General features: G+C 39.0%; 1 long non-coding RNA gene across 3 annotated transcripts in view; it reads right to left on the bottom strand.

The window, feature by feature from the left end:
* Positions 1-415: 415 nt before the first annotated feature.
* LOC115601012 overlaps positions 416-22,418 on the bottom strand; it is a 122,683-nt gene continuing 100,680 nt past the window's right edge. For 2 of the 3 annotated variants that reach the window (XR_003989219.1, XR_003989217.1), the window contains one exon: positions 416-1,424. This is a non-coding gene — a long non-coding RNA (uncharacterized LOC115601012). The remainder of the gene's footprint in view (positions 1,425-22,418) is intronic. The other variant, XR_003989218.1, reaches the window with a different exon arrangement.

Raw genomic sequence — 22,418 nt, forward strand, 5'->3', positions numbered from 1 at the left:
TTTTCCACATGTCGAGTATGTTTTGCCTGTGATGGTAATTGGTGAGTGATCTCCCCCTGTCCTTATCTTGACCCATAAGCCTTTCATTATATTTTCTCTCCCCTGTCCAGCTGAGGAGCGGAGTGACAGAGCAGCTTTGGGGGGCACCTGGCATCCAGCCAGGGTCAATCCACCACACATTTGTTAAGTGGATATATCTGTTCTCACCTACATCAAAGGCAACATGCGGGGCAGCAGAGGGATTTAGAGACACTTAATAACTGCAAAATGGTGACAATACAGGAATGGTGCTAGGAAAGAACAAAATATTACTTTGGCAAGTGAATAATTTGTGCCCCAAAGCCATTGTGAGCTGGAAGTGACCTCTTGTGTCAGCTTAGCTGTCTCTGTCCTCTGGGCTCTAAATACCATGCAAATAAATAAAGAAATGACAAGTAGAGTCTTTTTAAATCTCAGAAAATTCTGACTCACTTTCCCATGAAAGTGAATTGCACAGTTTAATCACTTCTCAAGCAAAGGCAACACCTCCTTCCACCAGCCAACTACCCAGTTAGATCTAATGATGGCATTTAGAGACTGTGCAGAACAGCAACTCATTCATCTTCAATCATTATTTTGAGTACCTCTACTACATTTTCTATCAACCTCTTCCTCTTAAGTATGAACCCTCCAGTGCTCAGCATCAGAAGTGCTCTTTCAGAAGGCAGTGCAAATGCAATGCAGTCTGCAGGATGTGGCTGTGACACTGGTCCGCCGAGAGGAAGCACCAAGTCGTGAAGAGAAGTCAAGTTGTTGCTCCTGTCTCTGAAGGAAATAACTAACTCACTGTCATGTCACTAGCAAAACCTGAAGGGACTGTGATTTAAGGAGTGGATTTCTGAGTACCCTCCCTTGCCAGTACACAGTATTTCTGTCTTTTTTTTTTTTTTTATTAACAGCAACTAAATGAACCTCAAAAATTATCTGGACTGAACGACAACAAATCAAACTAAAATTAGTAACAGCATACTCATTGCCTAGGGCAGTGCTGAACTGATGGCTGATGTGATGGTGACAGACAAATCCTTATTCCCATTCTAAATTCTGTCTACTAAATAAACAAGTAATGCCATCAATAGCATTTCTAGTAATTGTATTCACCTCCTGCAACTTTTACACTATTATTGTATTGCTTTTGACTAACGCTACAGCATAGCTCAGTACCTGGGCTGACTCAGAAGTAGTACTGCAGCCAATAAACTTATGACAAGAGAGACTGAATCAGTTAGTTTGAAGTATCTGATGGGCAATACCTTACACTAGTCCTTAGTAGAGATCCAGTACTTACCCTGTCTTTTATTCTTCTATGCCAACCTTTTGCAGTGTGGAAACACTTTCTGGATATTCCTCCTGTATCTTCTTGTTTCTCTCCTATCACATCAGCCCTGGTAACAAAGAGAAAAAAATGCATCTGAAGAGCAACCTATCTCCACAGAAAGACAAGCAATGACCAAAATGTAACAAGTTATATCAGAAATAGCTAGAAGACCAGGAATAAAAATATGCCTGGATATAGACAAAGTTACGTGAACCTTTTAAACTTATTCAAACTGACTTGTCCTATTTGGATATCTTTGATGGAGTTCTCTGTGAGTGATGCCTTATTTTCTCTTCATGTTCATAAGAAATCCAAGGGTATTTTTTATGAGAACAGGGTTGAATCTGAAGTGTTGGAACACAATACGCTTCTTCCATTAACATGAAAAATGCTGCTTGCCACTTGACAAGTGTCTGTGCTGCAGACTGGCTTCAATACCACTTCCAAATCATCCCCTATTGTCCCAGAATGAAAAGAGCTATATATTATATGACTTGCTATTAGTACTTCATATTTCTAGCAACTTTGTGAGTATTTATCTATTTAAATTCCTTTTTTTCAGCACCTCTGCTTTTCTCTGGTCTTATGCTTGTTGGTACCAGCACTGTTCATCCAGGGAATTGCTCACTGAGGAGCAGAAGGGTGCTGAGAGCAAGTCTCACAACTTCGCTGTGTTCCCCTTGCTCAACATCCATCAGGATGCAGTGTTGGGATCCAACCCTGGATATATTCACCTCTGTCGTGGTTTGAGCCCAGCCGGTAACTCAGAACCACACAGCCGCTCGCTCACTCCCCCCCCCGCCCCTTTCTTCCTCCCCCCGCTCCCGGAGGGATGGGGAGGAGAATGGGAAGAATGTAACTCCCACGGGTTGAGATAAGAGCAGTCCCGCAACTAAGGTATAACACAAAACCACTACTGCTACCACCAATGATAATAACGATTAGTGAAATAACAAGGGGAGAGGATACAATTGCTCACCACCCGCCGACCGATACCCAGCCTGACCCGAGCAGTGATCTGGGCCCTCCGGGCAACTCCCCCCGGTTTATATACTGGGCATGACGTGCTGTGGTATGGAATACCCCTTTGGCTAGTTTGGGTCAGGTGTCCTGTCTCTGCTTCCCCCCGGCTTCCCCTCCTCCCTGGCAAAGCATGAGACTGAGAAAGTCCTTGGTTGGAATAAACATTACTTAGCAACAACTAAAAACATCGGTGTTATCAGCGTTGTTCCCAGGCTGAAAGTTAAAAAACACAGCACTGCACCAGCTACTAAGCAGGAGAAAAATGACTGCTATAGCTGAACCCAGGACAACCTCTAAGATTACCCTCATATAATTAGGCTACACTGTGGTCCCACTGGGGCATTAACTGAGTATAGACTCCCCCTTTGAGCTCTTTTCTGCAGCTGGTACTTCCTAGTGACGTTTTCTGAAACCCCAGAAAGGTGTTTTGACGCTCTAAGGTATTGCAGAACTTCTCTCAGACATTGAGCTAAGCACACTACCTATGAGAAAGAGATAGTTAAAATAAACAGAATCAAATCTTCCAGAAAGTAATTTAAATCCAGCACATGCTTCATAGCACACTTAAAAATAGTCTGATTTCCATGCAGCTATGTAGCCAAACTCACTCTCTCATGCAATTCCCCATACAACCCTCCTATCCTCTTATGTTTGCGTGGTCCTCTATGATGGAAATGCATGGAGCTCTTACTTTCTAGAGTTTGATTGTCCTGCTGAGCCTGAACAAGTGGTCACTGTGTTGCTCGTATAGCAACTTGGCACTGGCTTGGGTTTTTTTACCTTTTGTCCAGGCCTACCCTCCAGTGCAGCAATCCAGCAAGGTTTGATGGTAGATACATCTGTGACATATATTCATAACATCTACAGGCACCAGAAAGAACTTATCTACTGCACACAGACTTATTTCCCAGGCTATCAAGATTTTCAGAAAAGCCTAACAAGCTCCAAGGTCTTCAGCTCGTAGTGCCACAGTGAGGGTTATTGAAAGGAATCTGGCTGGTGTCCAGAAATTTTTGAGTGCGCAAGGCTTTGCAAAATCAGTTTACAACACTAAAAACACTCATGGGGAGATCACACCAGGCTATAAGTAGGGTGCATGTTATTAGAGAATTTAGTGGCAGTATTAACCTCACTATAAAAACATGAAGGTCTTCATTTAGACATAGTTTTAGCAGAGTTATAAACTTGTAATTCCATTTCACAGTGGATAGAAATGTTGGGTTTGGGCCACGGAAGTCCTCAGCTGGATTAGAGTCCAACGTGATGTTAAAGGGCTAGAATCAGTTACATATATACATATATACACACATATATATACACACACATGCCTCTTCTGCATCACTTTGCACAGGTGTTCTGGATCATTTGTTGTGCAATGACCCTGAAGGAAATCCATAAGAGGAGCAAGAAATTTATAACAATGAAATACCAAAACCACAAAAGCATGTGCCTTCTGAGAGGTAACAGGGAGAGGATAGCCAATCGGTAAATCATTGATTCAATTTATCTTGAGACTGCATTGAAATTCCACTTAAAAATTATGCTATAGAAGACATCTTGCACTCTGAGTCCCCTTACTTGCACCCTGAACTTTAAGATAAAGGAATACTTCCAGAAGCAGAGTTCAGTTCCCAGCTGCATACAGAGCTGATGCTTTCTGCTTGTATGAATATCTTCATCACATTCTTGTGCAGCATGAGCTTGACTATAGCTGCATATGTATCTGCTTGGCCCTAGAAAAAAGTAATTTTTGGGTTTTGTTTTTTTAATGAAAGGGAAATCAAAGGGTGCTAAAAACGACGAAATCAACAAAAATGAGATTAATGTGGAGACCAGTCTGAAATTACTATTCCAAAAGACACACAAAGATGTCCATATGTTTCAGTTCAGAATATTTTTTTCCCAGACAATGACATATTAAATAACACAGATTTTGTAAACCTTCATGCTATTAAACTGCTTAATGCCAGAAAGTCAAACCGATAATGCACTTTTACTGCACCTTCACACCATTCTACAAACAGCCAGATGGATTAAGGTGAGGGAATAAAAACACACTATGAGGATAGCATCACTGTGACTCCTACTTCAGTATCCCCAGAAATGAGGAGTTTAGAGGAGACAGTTATCCTTGAAGCATTGTCTTGGCACTTCCTCAGGAATACTCTGGTTGAAGAAAGTCATAAGTGAGAAGTACCAAAGGCTGAAGTAGCATTGGGATGATAAATGGCCTATTGCTTCTCCAAGCATGGTCCTTGCTCAGGGACCCCAGGTGTTTTCAGTCATCACATCCAGATTGCCCTGTCTGTTCGGGAAACCTGTGGATAAAATTCACGGTGTTTTATTCTTTTCCTAGTAAAAGAAATTCGTTCAGCTTACCTCTTTCCTCATTATACACTTGGAAAAGGAAAGCAACATTGAACTTTTCTAGCTTTTATGCCACTCCTGACAAATGGCCATCCAAATGGGGAGTTTCACACATGGAAACTAGAGGGGTGATGAGGCATTAATGACCACTTATACATTTCAGGAACACAGGTTACATGGGCAGGCAAATGAAACACTTAAATAAGGATTTAGACATAAAAGTTTTAAAAACTGTGACTTTATCTTGGCCAAAACCAGAAATGAACTGTAATTGTATTGATATTTTGGATGGTTGTATTGGTATGAAGGATATTTAAGGTGAACAGACTGTCTGTGTGTTTCTGAAATAAAAGGGTCTTTCCTGTCTTTGTGTTGTATTTCATTACAATGTATAGTTACCTCTCTGTAACAGATCTCTTAGAAGGAAGGAAGAGCTATTGTCAGATTAACTAGAGCCATATGTCTGTAGCATAAATCCATATAATGAAAGGAGCCATGTACATGGGAGGGCAAATAGATGCCCTGAAGATGAAATGGAGAGTAAGAGAAGAGCTGCTGGCTGGAAATCCAGGAATCTTTACTAGTTGAATCATAGAATCATAGAATAGTAAGAGTTGGAAAGGACCTTAAGATCATCTAGTTCCAACCCCTCTCCCATGGGCAGGGACACCTTGCACTAAACCATGTGGTCCAAGGCTCTGTCCAACCTGGCCTTGAAGACCGCCAGGGATGGAGCATCCACAACCTCCCTGGGCAACCCATTTCAGTGCTTCACCACGCTCACTGTAAAGAACTTCTTTCTTCTATCTAATCTAAACTTCCCCTGTTTAAGTTTGAAGCCATTACCCCTTGTCCTACCCCTACAGTCCCTAAGGAAGAGTCCCTCCCCAGCATCCTTACAGACCCCCTTCAGATACTGGAAGTATTACTCTGTTTCACAACAGAGAATTTGAGCTTGCATTTGGGCAGAAGCAGGCTCAGCATCATGCTTTTGGGTCCGGATCAGGCAGAGCAATAGTCCATAGCAAGAGGGGATTTCATGGCAGTTTTAATCTGTAGGTTTTCACATGCTGTCAGGAAAGCTTGTGCATTATACAGGTTGTATGTCAGGTCTGCACATTTCAGAGGGCTCTGATGGGAAATTGAGCATGACCAACATGCCCACAAGAACCACTGGACAAAAATGGTGCCTGGGATGGCTGCAGTGCACAGCTCAGAGCCTTCCTCTTAGGATAGACTACACCTTACAGTGAAATCCTGCAGACAGGCTTGTCCTGAGAAGTGCTGAGCCTCCAAAGCAAGCTTTGGGTGCAGGCACTGCTCCTTGTCTAAACCAGGCTAATTATCAAGTCTTCTTCCCATTAACTTGTGAAGAAAATTACCCTTCTGAGTTTGAATGGCAGAACAGCATTAAGAGTACGCATCTTTTTTTTTTCTTAAATCAACCAAACAGAAAATTCACAATGAGGATGATCTTGTAATTACACACACGTCAGAACAGAGAGCATGATAGTTTGCTCAGATTTCTTTGAATGTTTCTTCAGAAGAATTTGGGAGGAGAGAGGGAGGGACAAGTTTGTTGTAAATCAACTTTGGCATGAAACTTTTGTAAAAAGGTGCCCAACATGCATTACACTCTTTGTTCTGTGTTTTTCCTACATATAATGCCTTGACAACCTGCTATTCAATGATTGATGCATTTATTTCTTCTAAAGTATCACTAACCAAGCATATCATTTTTATACAGTAAGTGTATATTCAATTTCCTACAGTTTGACTGCTAAACAGGCTCAGTAGTAAAACAAATACATACTGTTGCAGTGCACTGTTCAGGCGGACCAACTGGAAACCTTGGAATGCTTTTCATTCACCTTCCTTTTGCTTTTAGTGGCAATGAAATCACAGCAGGGGCACATGCTAAATATCCGTATTTTTATAAAAGTTGTACTGTCATTGGGTGCAGTCTGCAACTACTGCAGACTTTGTACAATGTTAATAGGAATATTATGATTCATGTATTCTTGCACATAAGACAGAATGACATATCAGGTTTGCAGGCTCTCCTGACAAGGTATGAGGTATTTACCTGGGCTCGTATACCACACTCTTACCAGCCTGGTATCTGAACGACTATTGACATCATTATCATTCATGTATGTATAAAATGTGTAGGGATCTCCCAGTTACATTCTACAACGTATGGAGTTGCTCCTTCACAGTGTGAAAGAAAATATAAACTGAAGAAAAAGAATTCTAATTCCTGTTGGCTTAGTATTGGATCCCTGGCACTCCCGGACTGGGCGGGAGGATAATGGATCTGCGAGAATTCATGTATGTTTATGATGTACGAGGCATTTCAGCTGACATTGAATCAGGTCAGTGGGTCCATTGGACAGGATGCAATGTCAATGGAACTGTTATGTGTTATTGATGTCAGTCACAGAATAGATAAAAACATTAGCAAAATAGCTTCCATTGCCATTTCATTTTTTTTCCCCTCAAATGACAAAAGGCACTAGTCCATATTAAACACAAGAAGCCTCCAATGTTTCTGAATCTCAAACAGCACAGTTGGGAGTTGGAGCAAATCTAGGAAATTAGAGACTACTGCCAAAACAATATTTTCACATGGAACAAAATGGCTTAACTTGGTTCTCTTACATTTTCAATTGTGGAATAAGTTTTGCCTACAAAAGAAACATGCTCGCTCAACGTTCTCTTCTGCAAGTTGTTAGGCGTATAAGTCCTTTTACTCAGTCTACATTTTTGCTTATCTCTATGTTATGTATCACTATACCAATGAATTTTAAAGGACTAATTTTTATTTACATTTAAAGCAACTTTGAACTGCCTGGTCTGTGACATTAAAGCACATATTAGCACTTTTTGTCATGCCAAAGACATAAAAAGATCGTCATGCAAATCACACCCAATGGACTCTGCATACACTTTAAGAAGACATGTAAAATATAACTTAAAAGTTTTCAACATGGATTATACCCATTTTATCTAACCTTAAGCATATCATATATGCATTGCTCCCCGGAGGTACATACCACTTGGGTTGCTACAACTGACCCATTCCTAAGTTAGAAGTTTTAAAATCCACTAAATAGGTGATAAAAACAGAGATGCATTTGAAATGCCATACGAAAAATAGCTATGTACAAATAAATATTTATAGGACTTAACACCTTATGAGGAGGGCATGAAGTGCTGGGGGGCAGACCACACAAAGACTGCATACAGTTTCTTTGCATCCCAGGTTCTCCAGATCATTTTAGTGACATTTTAAAACTTTGAGCAGTAAGACCATAAATTTCAATAAGGATGCACGTGCATAAATATAAGCATTTAAGTGTTTTACAGCTTCAAAACACAAATCATATACTTCCATTTGCCAGTTAGCTCCATAAGGGGATAGGGAAACGTGTTTACCTAATTTACATACTCAAAGCTGGTTTGTGTGTGTATCTTTGGCAGACTCACGTTCAGAGCAAAACTTAGGAAAATGCGAAGTGCAATTTTAGTAAAGAGCATTACCTCAAATAAATACTATAAAGTTAAAGGAAATGCACTCAAAAAATTATGTGGCTCTTTGCTTGCTCCTTCCTAATGAAGAGTTTGCCTGATTCTTTGCTATGATGTAGATTTTCCTTATTGCTTGATTTCACCAAGATATTCACAACACCCTATGCTGATTTGTAACCTGTGGGTACAAGAAAGACAAACTCCAGCGTCAAACATTTGAGTCCTTGTCAGTAAGGCCACTGGCCTCACCTCTGAAGCTTCAGGATATTACAAATTACAGAGTCTTAATAATGACCTCATACATAATATGATTGATGCTTTGCTGGTTTTCACAATAATTCCTATTTTTTAAATTATTTTTCTTGCTCCTATCCCCTGCAACTTATCTTTGCTTCCTAGCACTTTGTTTTGAACTAGAAATGCTTATAGGATCATTAAAACTTTAATTTGTATACCGAAAGTGTTGGCAAAGATAGGCTACCACCAAGTGTTATCTTCAGAAGTGAAGGCATGGTAATAATATCTCCCTCCTTCACCCCAAAGAGATACCACTAATTAGCGATTCTTTGATCCAAATGTCTCTGAACAGAGACTACTCAAAGAAAGGTCATCAGGCCCCAGGCAGAAGTATTCAACCTCTCACATGTAAACTAAGGGTCACAAAGTGGACTAGGTTTTACAAAAAATTGTGAATAGTGATTTCTTCAGCTGATTTCTTTGAATGGTCACTCTACCCATCCTCTATCATTTATTACATTTGGTTTCAATAAGCCTCCTTTGGATTCAGTGGGCATGTGGTGGGGCAATGTGCTTGCTCCATTCCCCATGGTCAAAATAGCACTTCAGGAAACACTCTCATAATTCAAAGGATAAAACAGATCCAGGAAAGTGCAAGGTGTGGGTTTTGGTTTTATCTCATGCTCCTAACAGTGCAGAAGCTGAATGAAACTACGGAGGGTGACACATCTCTATGTGTTTTTTCAAAACTGTGTCCAAAGTGGGTGAGAAAATGGTGTTTGCCTCTGTCTCTCTTCTGCAGCAGTTCCTGCAGCCTCAGCAACCATGGACAGGGCAAGCTTACCCACCGGGAACCTGCCTCGTCCCCCTGCCCATAAGCTGGCAATGAAATGAATTTCACACACACATTCTTCATGAATACACATCTCTTATTAACAAAGACTGCAAACTATTTGTTCCTTTTCCCACATCTTTCCTTCTGTTATAGCAAGTGGATGTTGCAGTTAATCCAAATAAATTCCTCCCAGGCTCTCTGTTCAGTGTTTCCTTCTCTTCACAAACCTTCTTGCGCTATAAAAGAGATAACTTAAAATGTTTATGACCTGGTTCTTAAAATATTTTTAAACTTCCCCTTCTCCCTCCCTCCCCCAGAGCTTTTGATATAAGGAGAAAATCTCATGCGGTGCCTGTCCTTATCTCCCCAAGAGAAAATAAAGAGAGTTAAAGGAAAACGTCTTCTGCAGAGACTGCCTTTTCTGTGCTTCTCTTCCCACTGTGTGCCAAATAATGGCATCTGTTCCTGCCGTTCTTTAGTTCCCCCATCCAGTGTGTTTTCAACTTCCAGTGAAAATTTGTGGTTCTTAAATCCAAAGGTCATGTTTAACACTTAAGTTCAGTTTGGAAGGATTTGGATTTGTTCCTCTTCAATTTTAATTTTTTTTTTTTTTTCTCCCCAGAAAATTGACAAGGCTTTCACTCGCTCTTTGCATTTTACATGTTTTACACACTTAAGCGTACACCTCTGCAATTTGGGTTAATACTCTGGGAAATACCCATTCCTGTATTGATGAGCATTAAAGCATTGCTTTAATTCTCTGCCTTCTGAAGAGGTTCGATGTACTGTTAGCAACACAAGCTCCTCGCACACTGCCCTCGCCATATGAGCAGACTGCAGCGGATAGGAATTCACTTCATCAGGTCTACACGAAAATTCAAGATGCATGGAGGTGAAGCCACCTTTTGAATAGTCAAATTTCTACTGAGTTGTGGATGATGGGTTTGTTCAAGAGGAGCTGAACTCAGATCACCAAATTCATCTTTCTTATTGCTTCAAGTTGGACTCAAATGGTGATCACAGAGCTGAAATGCTCTGTCCAGTAGGCTGGTCAACCCATCTGTTTGCCAGCTTTGTGTATTTACAGTAGGCAGCCTGAGACAGTTTGACCACTGACCTATTGTGGGACTCCATTTATTCAGGTTTTTTTTTCTAAAACACAATTTTTAAAAATATTTATTTGTCAGCTGGAAGGGAGTACTGAGAGATGGTGAGGCATAATTTGAAAGCAACAAGAGGGAATTAAAGACAAATGTATAACTTTTTGCATGGAAGGAGAGGGCAAAAGCTGAGAACTTCATTGTTTGTTTTCTAACATTAAGAAAAATGGCCTGGTTATGTTGATGAACATTTATTTCCATGCCAAGGAACTAGGATGCTCCCCAGAGCACTGGGCAAGAGCCCAGAGAGCAGGATTTGGGATCCATGCAGACTGTGTCTGTCACCCCTCCAGCCTGAGATTCTATTTTCCCTGTCCGAAAATTCATCCTGTAAATGCCATTTCAGAGATAAAAGGAAAAAAATACTGAGAGGGGTAGGAATTTAACGACTCAATTTTAAAAATATTTCGTAAGTTCCATTTCTGTTCATTTGAGAAAGAGTATAAACTCCACAGGTCTGATGCCTTGGCTCCCAAGACTTTCTCTGCCCTTGATCCACGGAGTAGGTAGAAGCCCTTTAGTCTGCACACCTTTAGTCTTCATGTCCTTTAGTCTGCACACCTTATGGATCTGGCATGATCTCTCGTTTGGTCCAAGAATCAGATGCTATTTCTGGTCTGAAGACATTTGTTCTCAATTGCCTACATAGTTCAATGGGATTTTAAGGTACATTTGTTAGGGATTATAAAGCACCTAAAGATGTATCAAGTGGAAGGGTCAATACAAGATCAGAGTGTACTGTGTTACGGTGTGCTGCATTAAGTGGTATGTCTCAATTCAGTATTGGAAACCAGATGCAGCAAATGATCGCAGCCTATTTTTTGAACATTTGTAGATATCTTTGAATTATGTCATCAATGTTTAAAGATTTTCACAAAGATTTAAAGAAGTAGATATTCTCAAGTCTCAATTGCTATCGAAACCTCAAATTTTGTTGGATAATTGAAATGCTCTATCCCAATCCAAAAAATAATATGCTTACATCTTTCTTTCATAATATATACAGAGTATGAATTCGCTACCTGTAGGGTGTATTGAATTTTTAATCATCTATATATTTATGGTAAAGAGTAACACTTCTAGCACACAAAAGCTTATGGCATACGATTATCCTTAATTAATGGGTAAGTGCAAAGCTTTATTATTCAATGAAACTGATTTATTATCTTAATTCTCCGATGTTCTGCTTCATGTTTCCATTGAAAGCTTTGTTTGCACCATGGTAACTAGCAACCACCATAAGTACGTGATTTTTTTTTTATGACCTATACGTAATTAGATTTTATTGTTTTCTTAAAGCTGAAGTGTAGATTGTGCAAGCAGTCCAGCTATAGCTTCCGATACCTTTAAATGAGGGACAGGTCACTTGCTGCTTTGGTTCTGTAATAATCAGGTCATGTTTTGGTGTATTTATTGTAACCTATTATAATATTATAACTCCAAAATAATTTATTATTATTTTTCCCCTGGCAGTCCTGCCTGCATCCCACCTCTTCCCTCCCGAGCATGACAGCACACTTGCCTACCTGTCCCTGTCTCCTCTGCTTGGCACAGCTAGTTAACTGAGAGGAAGTGAAAAGAGCTGAAAGCTAGTGGGTGTCGGAGCTGCCTGGTGGAGAGATCCCCAGCTAATTGCTAGTCCTAACAGGCACAATTAGCTGCTACAAGCCCTTTGAGATGGCCCTGGGCTTCTCTCAGGTAACAGCCATCACTAGATAAAGGCTGAAATACACTGCGTTTAGAGAGACACTTGCAGACAGGGATGTCACAGGCTGCCAATTACGCTCTGCCTGTACACAGTCACTTCCAAGAACCAGACAAGACACATACACCTAAAGTTAAAGGGACAAGATGTGTACTATTTTGAACTACACAAGTGTGGGGCATGTGGAGATATAACCCTTCTCAAATTAGGTCATGTCATCTTTTCAATTATCAGCTCTTGATCAAGTTTTGCAGTGTATTTTTAACCTATACTCCCAGCAGTAAGTCTCTCAGTGGGAGAGGCCTGAATATTTTGTTTGCTGTGTGTGATGTTACTTTAAGCAACCTGGTCTAGTACAAAACCCCCATGTCAGAGATGTTGGAACCAGATGATCTCTAGAGTCCCTTCCAACCCAAACCATTTCATGATTCTATGATTCTAAAATTTCACCATCACCACACAGACAAAAATCATAGAATCATAGAATGGTTTGGGTTGGAAAGGACCTTAAGATCATCTAGTTCCAACCCTCTGCAATGGGCAGGGGCACCTCACACTAGACCATGCCTCTTCACAGTAGACCATGTCTCCTCTAACTAAACAGTGGTGCTCTACCCCGTTGGGAGTGTGATCCTTTAGCCACCTATTCCTTGCAGAGAAAGAGAGACAGAATAAGATATGCAAGAATTTTTAAATTAGTAAGTGCCCCACGCTTCCTTATCCATTAAAAAATTATCTTCTCTGAGCATATCTGGCAGTACATCCTTTCTCTCAAGCAAGGAGTTTTTATAAAAAATAAAGCAGCCCAGGCAGACAGCCTTAAAAAAAGAAACACATCAGGTTTTGAGAACAAGGAAATGGGCACTTTCAGGTAGCTACCGTAACACAGATCACCACCATTAGCATCTATAGAAAATCATTATAGCTCAGTGCATAAATATTCAAACATCTGAAAAATGGAGACTATAGGAATTATAAGATCTAGATCTAAGTTGTGGTCATTGGTATTAACATACACTTTCCAAGACATGCAAAAAGCACAAGTTCTGGCCCAAATTTTCATATATTAGTAACTTAAGTTAGTCATCCATCTCCAAACTTGTATATCCATTTAAAAACAGATTCAGAAAAATTATTCAAAAAAACCATGTACACACAATTTCCTCTGAAGAAAACTTCTCGTTTGGTTGCTCTGAGAGTTGAAATAATTCCACTGCTTACCTTCAGAAGATCCCATATCTCCTGCCATTCTCTATTTGAATATCAGGTCTCCATCATGGCTATATTAAGAGCACATTCCTACAGTATTATTCAAAGTCTGTCAAACTACTGAAACAAAAAAAACCCCTAAAATTAAATATGAAAATTTTTCTTATTTATCTAAATATCTGAAAAAAATTTTTTTTTTTTTTTGTAGCATCTTGAAGACCACCTTCCAAACCATATAATATCAGTGAAGCAGGTTAATATTTAGAAGTCAGCTTCCCCAATTCCAACTGATACAACATGGAATGGCTGTTTCTGTTTCGGGAGCAAAACCAAAATTCAAGATATTAAATATAAATTTCTGCTTTTTAAAACTCAGTTTAATTTTTCCCAAGAGCTTAGTGATCTTAATATGGAAAGTATGCAAAGATTGTAGTTGCTAATTATGGAATAGTTGAATTCTGTTAAAGGATAAAAATTACTTGATGCATGGGTTTTACCTCCCCAAAATTAACAATGAAGCTCTAAATGAATACTCAAAGGTTTTGTTGAGACCTGTGTCAGTCTGCTTACCTACACAGAAGGAAAGAGAGCCCGCTGGGTGGATAAACAACATATATTAACTGCACTTATGCTTTTCTCATAATGACCTTCAGATCCTTCCTTGTGAACCAGATTCCAGGGAAATGGATCCAGGAAACCTGCGTTTACATTATCACTTCCAGTCTTCATTTGAGGTTCCAGACACTGTTTATTAGTCTTTTTGTTTGCTTGTTTGTTTGTAAAAAACAGGTTTGTTTTCCTTATTAAAGACTGGACATCTTTGAAATACATGTTAACCCAACATGCTACTATTTGATTGCAAACCAAGTAATGATCAAAAAACTAAAAGGAAAGAATGAGTGCTCTACTATTAAACTAGCAAAATAAATATATATGCATTTTTTCTTTTTTTACAGATACATTTGCAACCAAATTAGTAACAAGATCTCCTCTAGTATAAATAAAAAAGGCTTGCACTTACCTATTAATTAAGAATAATTGAATGCCATAAGCTTTTGTATGCTAGTGGTACTGTAATTTGTTACTCTTCACTACAATAAATATATAGCTGATATTAAAAATGCAGTTCAGCTTACACATGTTAAATTCATACTGCATTGTATATTGATTCCCTTTGCTCATCCCAGTAGCCCACTGAATGCAAGGAGAATAGATTTTGGCCCACTCACGTAAAGAAGAAAAACCTCTGGCAAGGCAGAGAGGTTCAACAGATGGATATACAAAACACAATGTTTTGTAGATCCATCTACAAAACAAACTGGGGTTAGAGCCACAGATCTCATGGGCTGACCTCCTCATTCATCCCAACCCAATTCACCCCCGTAGTCCTGCAGCCTTTCTGCACCATGAAGGAACAATAAACCAAACCTCAGTGACCCAGCTGGTCTCCCCTGGGATGGAGGTGCCCAACTCACCCTCAAGCCATCAGTTTTGGGGGTTTTAAGGACCAAACAGGGTTCTCAGAGAGCAGATTCTCCTTCCCAGCTCATAAGCTCAGTCCATTGTTCTGGTGTTCCATCTCCAGCTGTGAGTTAGCCAGGGGTATTATCACCTCTGGCTTCCCCTCTTTCCCTACTTCCCATCCTCAAAAGTCAGCAACCCCCCTTCCCCTAAAACAACTGGTGAACAATCTGGTTAATTGCATAGTAGAGAGGAAGTTAGTATACTAAAACTAACATCCTGGTGAAAATGAATTAAATTTTCCAAGAAAATTAAGAGACACTGAACTCCTGAGCGCCTCCAAGAAAAAAAAAAAAAATATTATGGGAATCATGGGCTTATTCAGTGTGAGAAACAGGACTGTTGTGCACACCACTGTCTGTGCTCCTCAAACACATCACTACATATGGCTTCATACAGCATTGCAAACTTTAGGATCTTTCACAAATCAGAGAATTAGGCATCATTCACTACAAAGATTATAAGCCAGAGTAAATAGCCCAATTCTCCTTCTCATGTGACCACTCCTGAGCTCAGAAATTATTATTTACATGAGTAATTTAAACCAGATGCATTTTAAATATACCTTAACCTATGTATTGCAGCAACCTAAAGCATTATGCCACTAGACCAAATTAATTCCATCCAATATGTTCACATTTCAGACTCTTTAGAAATTGAATTTTTATTTTAAAAAGTTCTCACCCATGTGGGAGAGAAATCTCTACACATCATCTTGCTATAAATGATTATCTGTTGGGCTTTTTTGCCTGCAAAACAAAATTCTTACAACACCTGTGAGAAACTGAATTTTCACTCTTGCTGTAGCCTCTTTCATCTAATTAGGGTCAATTATCACTCTGTACATGTTAACGTTATCTACTTCATTGCTAATAATCTCAGCAGATAAGAAGGAGAAGTGGAAAGTTGGTTCTCCTGAGAGGAATCGGAATTTTGCTCCCTGAGGGAAATGTAGAAAGGAAAAAGTAAAGAAAGAAGAAGAAAGAAAGAAAAGAAAAAAAGGATAGTTAAAGAAGAAAGTGAAAGACAAGCAATATGCAATATTATCCTACAGAGTGATAATAAATGTAATGATCATGCACTCCAGGAATAAATAGCATTACTGACCAGAAGTTTAGCCTGCATAAAACCACATGTTTTGAGCTCTGATCTTTTTGAAAACTTCTCACTATCATCTGTCGGATTACTGCTGTGGGTTGACTGTAATGTCTGCACCATGCTCAGCCACTGTTACCAGAATCTGGCTTTATACATGATACATTTAACTCTCCTGATGATCACAAAGGCCACTACTATGGAATCCAGAGGACTGTGACATTGAGCCAAGTAACTTTCAGCATGACCCTATATTAGTGTTGGACACGGAAAATCCACCACTGCATTAAATGTAGAAATGTTAGTTAGGAAAAAAATAGAACCCAACACTGAAATGCAGGTGAAGCTAAGCTTTTTAGATTAACCTTCTTCCTTTAGAAAACTGGTCATGTATTTTTTAAGAGTCAAATGCCAGTTTTACATATATGGTAACCAAGTGCCTACAACATCCAGTGTCTGTTAACAGCCTGATGAAGCATTTGTGCATGACAAACTGTGAAAGAAGAATGATACCCACCTACTGTCTAACAGTATTTCCTACGCTTGGACCTGAAGGATTTAAGTACTGGTAATTCTGGAAACAGTCTGGTTTGTGACATCTGAAAGGATCTTAAACCAGGATGGTATGGCTGTAGGCCATAAAATAAGATATCAGAAAATAGAGAGCCATGGAGATACATTTTGTGAGTCCACCTGACTAATACAGCTGAGCAGAGTGCTGGTTTCCTGAACCCCATGAAGCAGGCATGTAAAATATCTGTTTCTTGATGGGCCTGGCAGATGTGATGCCGGAAATAATTCTGCTCTGATTTACTTTCGTAGCTTTATCTAGTTCCCTATATTAAACCTACAATCCTAAAATAATTTTAGGGCCATTTATTTTTATGTCTACAAACAGTAGAGTTACCCAAATGTTAAAAGCCTACACTCATAGGCCCATAAAAGCACTGTTGATTAGATTGCCGTATTTCAGGTTTTAGTTATCAACGCTGACACTTTTGGAAAATATTGAGTACAATATACTTCTGTACACATTGCAGTGTTTTTAACCATTTAGTCAGTACCACGTACATCAAATAGACACCATAATAAACCAGAAATACATTAAACATACATCTGGAAGCACTTTGTAACTGACTTCTGCTTATGAAAATGACTGTACATAATTTCATCATTCACTTTAATTCAGTCACATGCTGCAGTCAATGAAGTCAGATAACATGCTGCAATAAGATTCAAGCATAGATTTCTCCTAGTGCTAAATTCCATGCTTTATCTGTCAACCCACACTTGCCATCACTTGGGCATCTATAACATGGCACTAGAGTCTGCAGCAGTGGTACTGGGCACAGCAGAGACCTGGTGGGATTTGTGTCACCTTGCAGAACATCTTCAGAATTGCTCTATATAGTTTATATCACATTTCATGAGTAGTTACAGAAATTCCAGCAGCACTACATTACCTTTAAACAGTTTGACCAGAAGCTGTACGGGGAAACCAGACCTCAGTTTCTGTTACCGGTACTTTACCCTACTGTATATGTTTTAGTTTCAGCCACAAAGGGTACATTTGCAGTAAAAATAGGGGCAATAGCAGTAGACATGGTAAAAAAACCCTTACTGTAGTAACATACCCAGCAAATGATGCTCTCAAAGTATATGTATTTTAAAAACAAAGGTACCTTACTACTGGTATTCCTACTAATACTAACTCATCCCATGAATGAGCCATAACATTGGTTAGCTGGTGTGCTGCATGCATGGGCAGTCTTCTTTCTACTTTTTAAGAACCATGTCAATCCTCTGTCAAAGCATGGCTGAAACGATTAGCACAACAGACACATTATAGCTAACAAAAATATTAAATAGATACAAAATTTAATCTACACCCATCTACATTGTTAAAATCAACAAAAAAAACCAAACCCATAGAGTCTCCATGACAGTGAGACTTCCAGAGACACCATTGGTTATCCGATTTTATGGTTGGTGATCATGTTTCAGCAACACATTTCCAGTCTTTAACTTATTCAATTATAAAACCAACCTAACACAGACTGATTCATAAGCACAGAACCCCAAACACTTCTTGCTTAAAATGTGAAGACACATCCTTTGATAGAAACTAGATTTAGTTAAGATTCAGTACAACAGAAGAGGTTTCCAAATTGTCTACTACTCAATGGTCTGAAAATACTTTATAAATATTACATTGTCTTCATTTCAGTGCAACAATCATTTGTGCAACAATCCAGGCAACTAAATAGAGGTATCCCTTTTATGAGTTGAGGAAACCAAAGCACCAGTATTAAAAAAAATTACAAGATTTCTGTTCCAACACTAGAAACAAACACAGAGTTTTTTATTACTAATTTCTTTTTGAGTCAAAGTCTATGTTTTAAATTTCAGCCACGCTGATTACTACTTCCCTTTCTTTGCTGGAAAGAACAGAATATTTAGAGACTTCATTTTAAAATCCGCCTCATTAAATATAGCCTGGCAAGCTCTTGAACAGAAGAGCATTGTCCCTTTCAGACTGGCTAGCTGGCCAGTCCAGCTGGCCTGGATGAAAATTCTTTCTTGATAATTTTTTTTATAGAATGTATTTTGCTTTGGTGCTTCTACCACCTGCTCTTGTTTTCCATTAGTCCATGTCTGTGAAAGCACTTGCCCACTTCAGTCTACACTTACACTGAGAGCACAAAAATACTGTCCTCTCATAAAATCAACTTCAAAATGTTCCTTTATTAGTCAAATTTGTTACTTTATATTTTGGTGCTTTATGATGAACACAGATAGGCCACAGGGAATCTGTGTAACAGGATGGGTCTCATGTAAGTCTAACTAGGACAAAACCATGCACATCTACCTCTACATCCATGAGTCCAAATAGAAAGTTTTTTGCTTTGTAAATGAGGATGCCTCAATATGCCATACATGGCAAATCCTAATTAATTTGTGATGTTGACTGTACGTTGACAGGTTAATAAGCTCAGCAAGAGATGGAGTAAAACCAGTGACGTCAAACATCACAGAGGACAAGAGCATCCTTTACTCCTGAAGAGCCTTCACAAGTTGATGCCCCAGCACTAAAGAGACAAAGCCTCATCACCTCATTTTTTCTTCTGAGGGGTTCTGGACCACTGCACTAATATTCAATACTCAAAGCAAATCAGCTGAGGGAGCCATCTCGTTCCACAGCTGCAGCAGAATTGCAGCAGCAGCAGCAAGACACTGGTTCAGTAAAACCACAGATTAAGAATGATTATCCTTTATTTGGTTTTGCAGTGATCAGCAAGGTTGTAGCGAAGAGGCGACATACTTTCACCATCCCACGGTTCTCAAGGTGGAACCAGTCATGCTGCTGCTCTAGATTGCCAATGCAGCAAACTCACACGTTCCTTCTAAATGTGGCTTTGAGGTTTACTAAGTGATGTTGGTCAAAGCCCTGTTAATGTGCACCAAAAGAACAAAAACAAAACAAAACAAAAAACTCTTTTTCCTTCTCTTTAAACGCAACTGTATTTTACTACAAAGGAGGGGGAACTGAAAATAATTTTCTGCATCAGTATTTATCAATTACCCAAAGCCCATTTGCACCATTATGACTTTAATGTTCTCTCAATATAAATATAATTCTCATTATTTTTATTGGGTTTTATTTTTATATTGTTATTAAGTGCATATTACCAGATTCTCTGTTTTCTTAAACTATGGGGGCCAAATATCCAACCCAGTATGAAATCCTGATTTTGAGACTGTGCCCCTGGGCTTAGGTGGGTATGCAATGTGTTCAGTGGTGATGCTGGGATTGCTTAGGCATGGGATCTTTTGTACAAATACAGCTATGCAAATAAATATTCTGCTCTTGAATTTCACCATAGCCACCAAAACATACTCAGTTATTAATCGTATTTCCAAACAATCCTGTTTCTTGACTGAAACGGACCAATATTAAGGAGTAGTACTATTCATTAAAACATGTTAAGCTCTTTAGAGAAAAATTCTAAAAGAACAGGAACTGTTTGACAATAAGGCTTATTCGATATTTTGCCATAGATGTTTTAGAATCAAGACAAGTTCAATCCAAGTTCCCTTTGCTCCAAGGGTAGAAAGGGAGGTAGTAAAATAGATGTATTCCAACAAGGGACAAATTACTGTTGTGAACTTGTTGTAAGAGGCAGCAATTCTAGTCTTTTCACATCGATTTGCATATTTAGTAAGTAGGGACACTTTCACAATCCAGTTTTCACCTCTTATGGTTAATATTAAGACATCATTCTTCTTATATTTTAAATCAAAAAAGTAGACATTACCAAAATAAACCACACTTTTTCTTTTGAAGGTATTCACAAAGCTCATACCATAAATCCAAAGCAGACATTGGATGAGCAGTAAAGAAGTTTTCCAATGCACTTGCCTTACTCTAAGTATGCTCACTAAAGAAATCTGGAAATAATGTGTTTGAATTCAAATTTTCTCCTGCTCCAGCACTCTTATTGATAGTACTTCTGAAAGCAGAATTTACCAGGTAAATGCCTTTCCCACTTCTCCCTCCACTGTGTTCTGTGTTCCTGCCTTGGAGCCCCTTCTCCAGCTCATCACACTGATGTGGGGGCTGCAGCTCTGTCCTATGCCTGGGCAAGCTTCCTCCACAAGCTGCTTTGGTCCAGATGAATAATGGAGTGCCTTGGTTGAGTCAGGTCTGGGCAGGCTGGATAAGCCCTCTCCCTGGACTTACATGATAGTCTTTAAGCAGGCTCCCAATGTAATTTTAAACTTCACTTTATCATAACGATAGTCTACAGATGAGCCTCCTATAAACATAATAAGCCTGGTGAAAAAGATAAACCACTTTAAGAAACCCTATAGCAAACACCTACTGGAAATGGGACAGACCAGTAAGACCACATATTTAGCTGCCCTCTGAAACTGCTCTTTGCCATGCACGTGGCTGGCAAAGAAACTCTCACCCACAAGCAGGCATGAAAGGGTGAGTATAAAGTCTCCTTTGCTTGTTACCATATTCCTCATTTTTAGTTTCACTTATGATCAAGAGTTCTTCCAATATACAGATTTACAAGGCTCTATTGTTTCGTACAGTAGTAGCTGATGTATCAAACCCTTTTTTTTCTCTTTTTCTTTTTGCCTTACAATTCCAGCTTGAAGAGTTCTGTTTGCCTTAATGAATTTTGTTTGCATAGTTGACTGGCATCAGGTTAAGCAGGTATTGAAATGTGATATAACAACCTAATCAACCGTTAACAGGTATAGAAGAAACCCTGACAAGGAACAGTCTGAAACCTGTTCATGATAAGATTCTTTCTGATAAGGGGAAAAAAAGAGAAGTGTAGGACCAATTTATGCATAAATTGGTCACATTTTTACACCTAGCCCCAATTATCTAAAAAGGGTTTAACATTATATTTATATTGATAAGCTTAACAATGTTGAACCACGACTCTGGGATGATCTGTTACAATTCACATCCAAAGCGACCAGAAGGAATAATTGGAAACCCTCCAGCATTTCAAGAAATAGAAGCAGCCTTGAAAAAGATGAAAACTGCTGTACAAGGTCTGGCTTTTGCTGAAATTACAACATAAATTCCGAATGAAGGATGGCCAAGAATAATTCAACAATTACAAATTCCCCTCTAAAGACAGAGGGAATGGTATGAGATTAGAGAAATTGAGTCATCCCAAATGTCTCCAAATGGGGAGGAAAAAAAAAAAGATAGTAATGACTACAAGCTGACTGAGACATTTGAAAGACTGTATCACTGTTTGATTGCACTGAGGTTTTAGCTGAATAACCAGTTTTTATGCTATGAATATCAATAGTTGGCCACATAAATAGGTTAATTGCCAAACAATTATGGAAATCCTCATATTCATCACCCTTGTGTAAGTTAACCTCAAGGTATATTAGAATGTCTTTAATGGGCTACAATCATTTTGACATCTTCTCCAAGGCAAGAGCACCCATAAATGCCTAACTGATTTCCTATACAAACAAGACCATCAAGGCCAAGATGTCATGTACAAGTACCTCGAAAAATCAAAGTCTAAACATCTACCTTTAAACCCTCTTTTAGCTGAGGAGATTGTGATTCTTCCTACGAATTGTTTCTGTTTTCCCAAATCAACTTGTACAATAAGAGGAAACTCTCCTCTCAGTACTGCCTACAAACAACTGAGAGACCAAGATGAAGCCATATACAGGCTTTTAAAAATATGTAACAAGGGAAGATAGATAATAACACCACTTATAAATAAAGGCTGTCTTTTACAAAAGGCATGGAGATAATTTCATTTTCCTCTTCTCCAAACTTTAGCATAGAGGTACAGGTGTCAAGAATGCTGCTGCTGGTTACAG

The sequence above is a fragment of the Strigops habroptila genome, chromosome Z (genome assembly GCF_004027225.2).
Source record: "Strigops habroptila isolate Jane chromosome Z, bStrHab1.2.pri, whole genome shotgun sequence".
NCBI lineage: Eukaryota > Metazoa > Chordata > Aves > Psittaciformes > Psittacidae > Strigops > Strigops habroptila.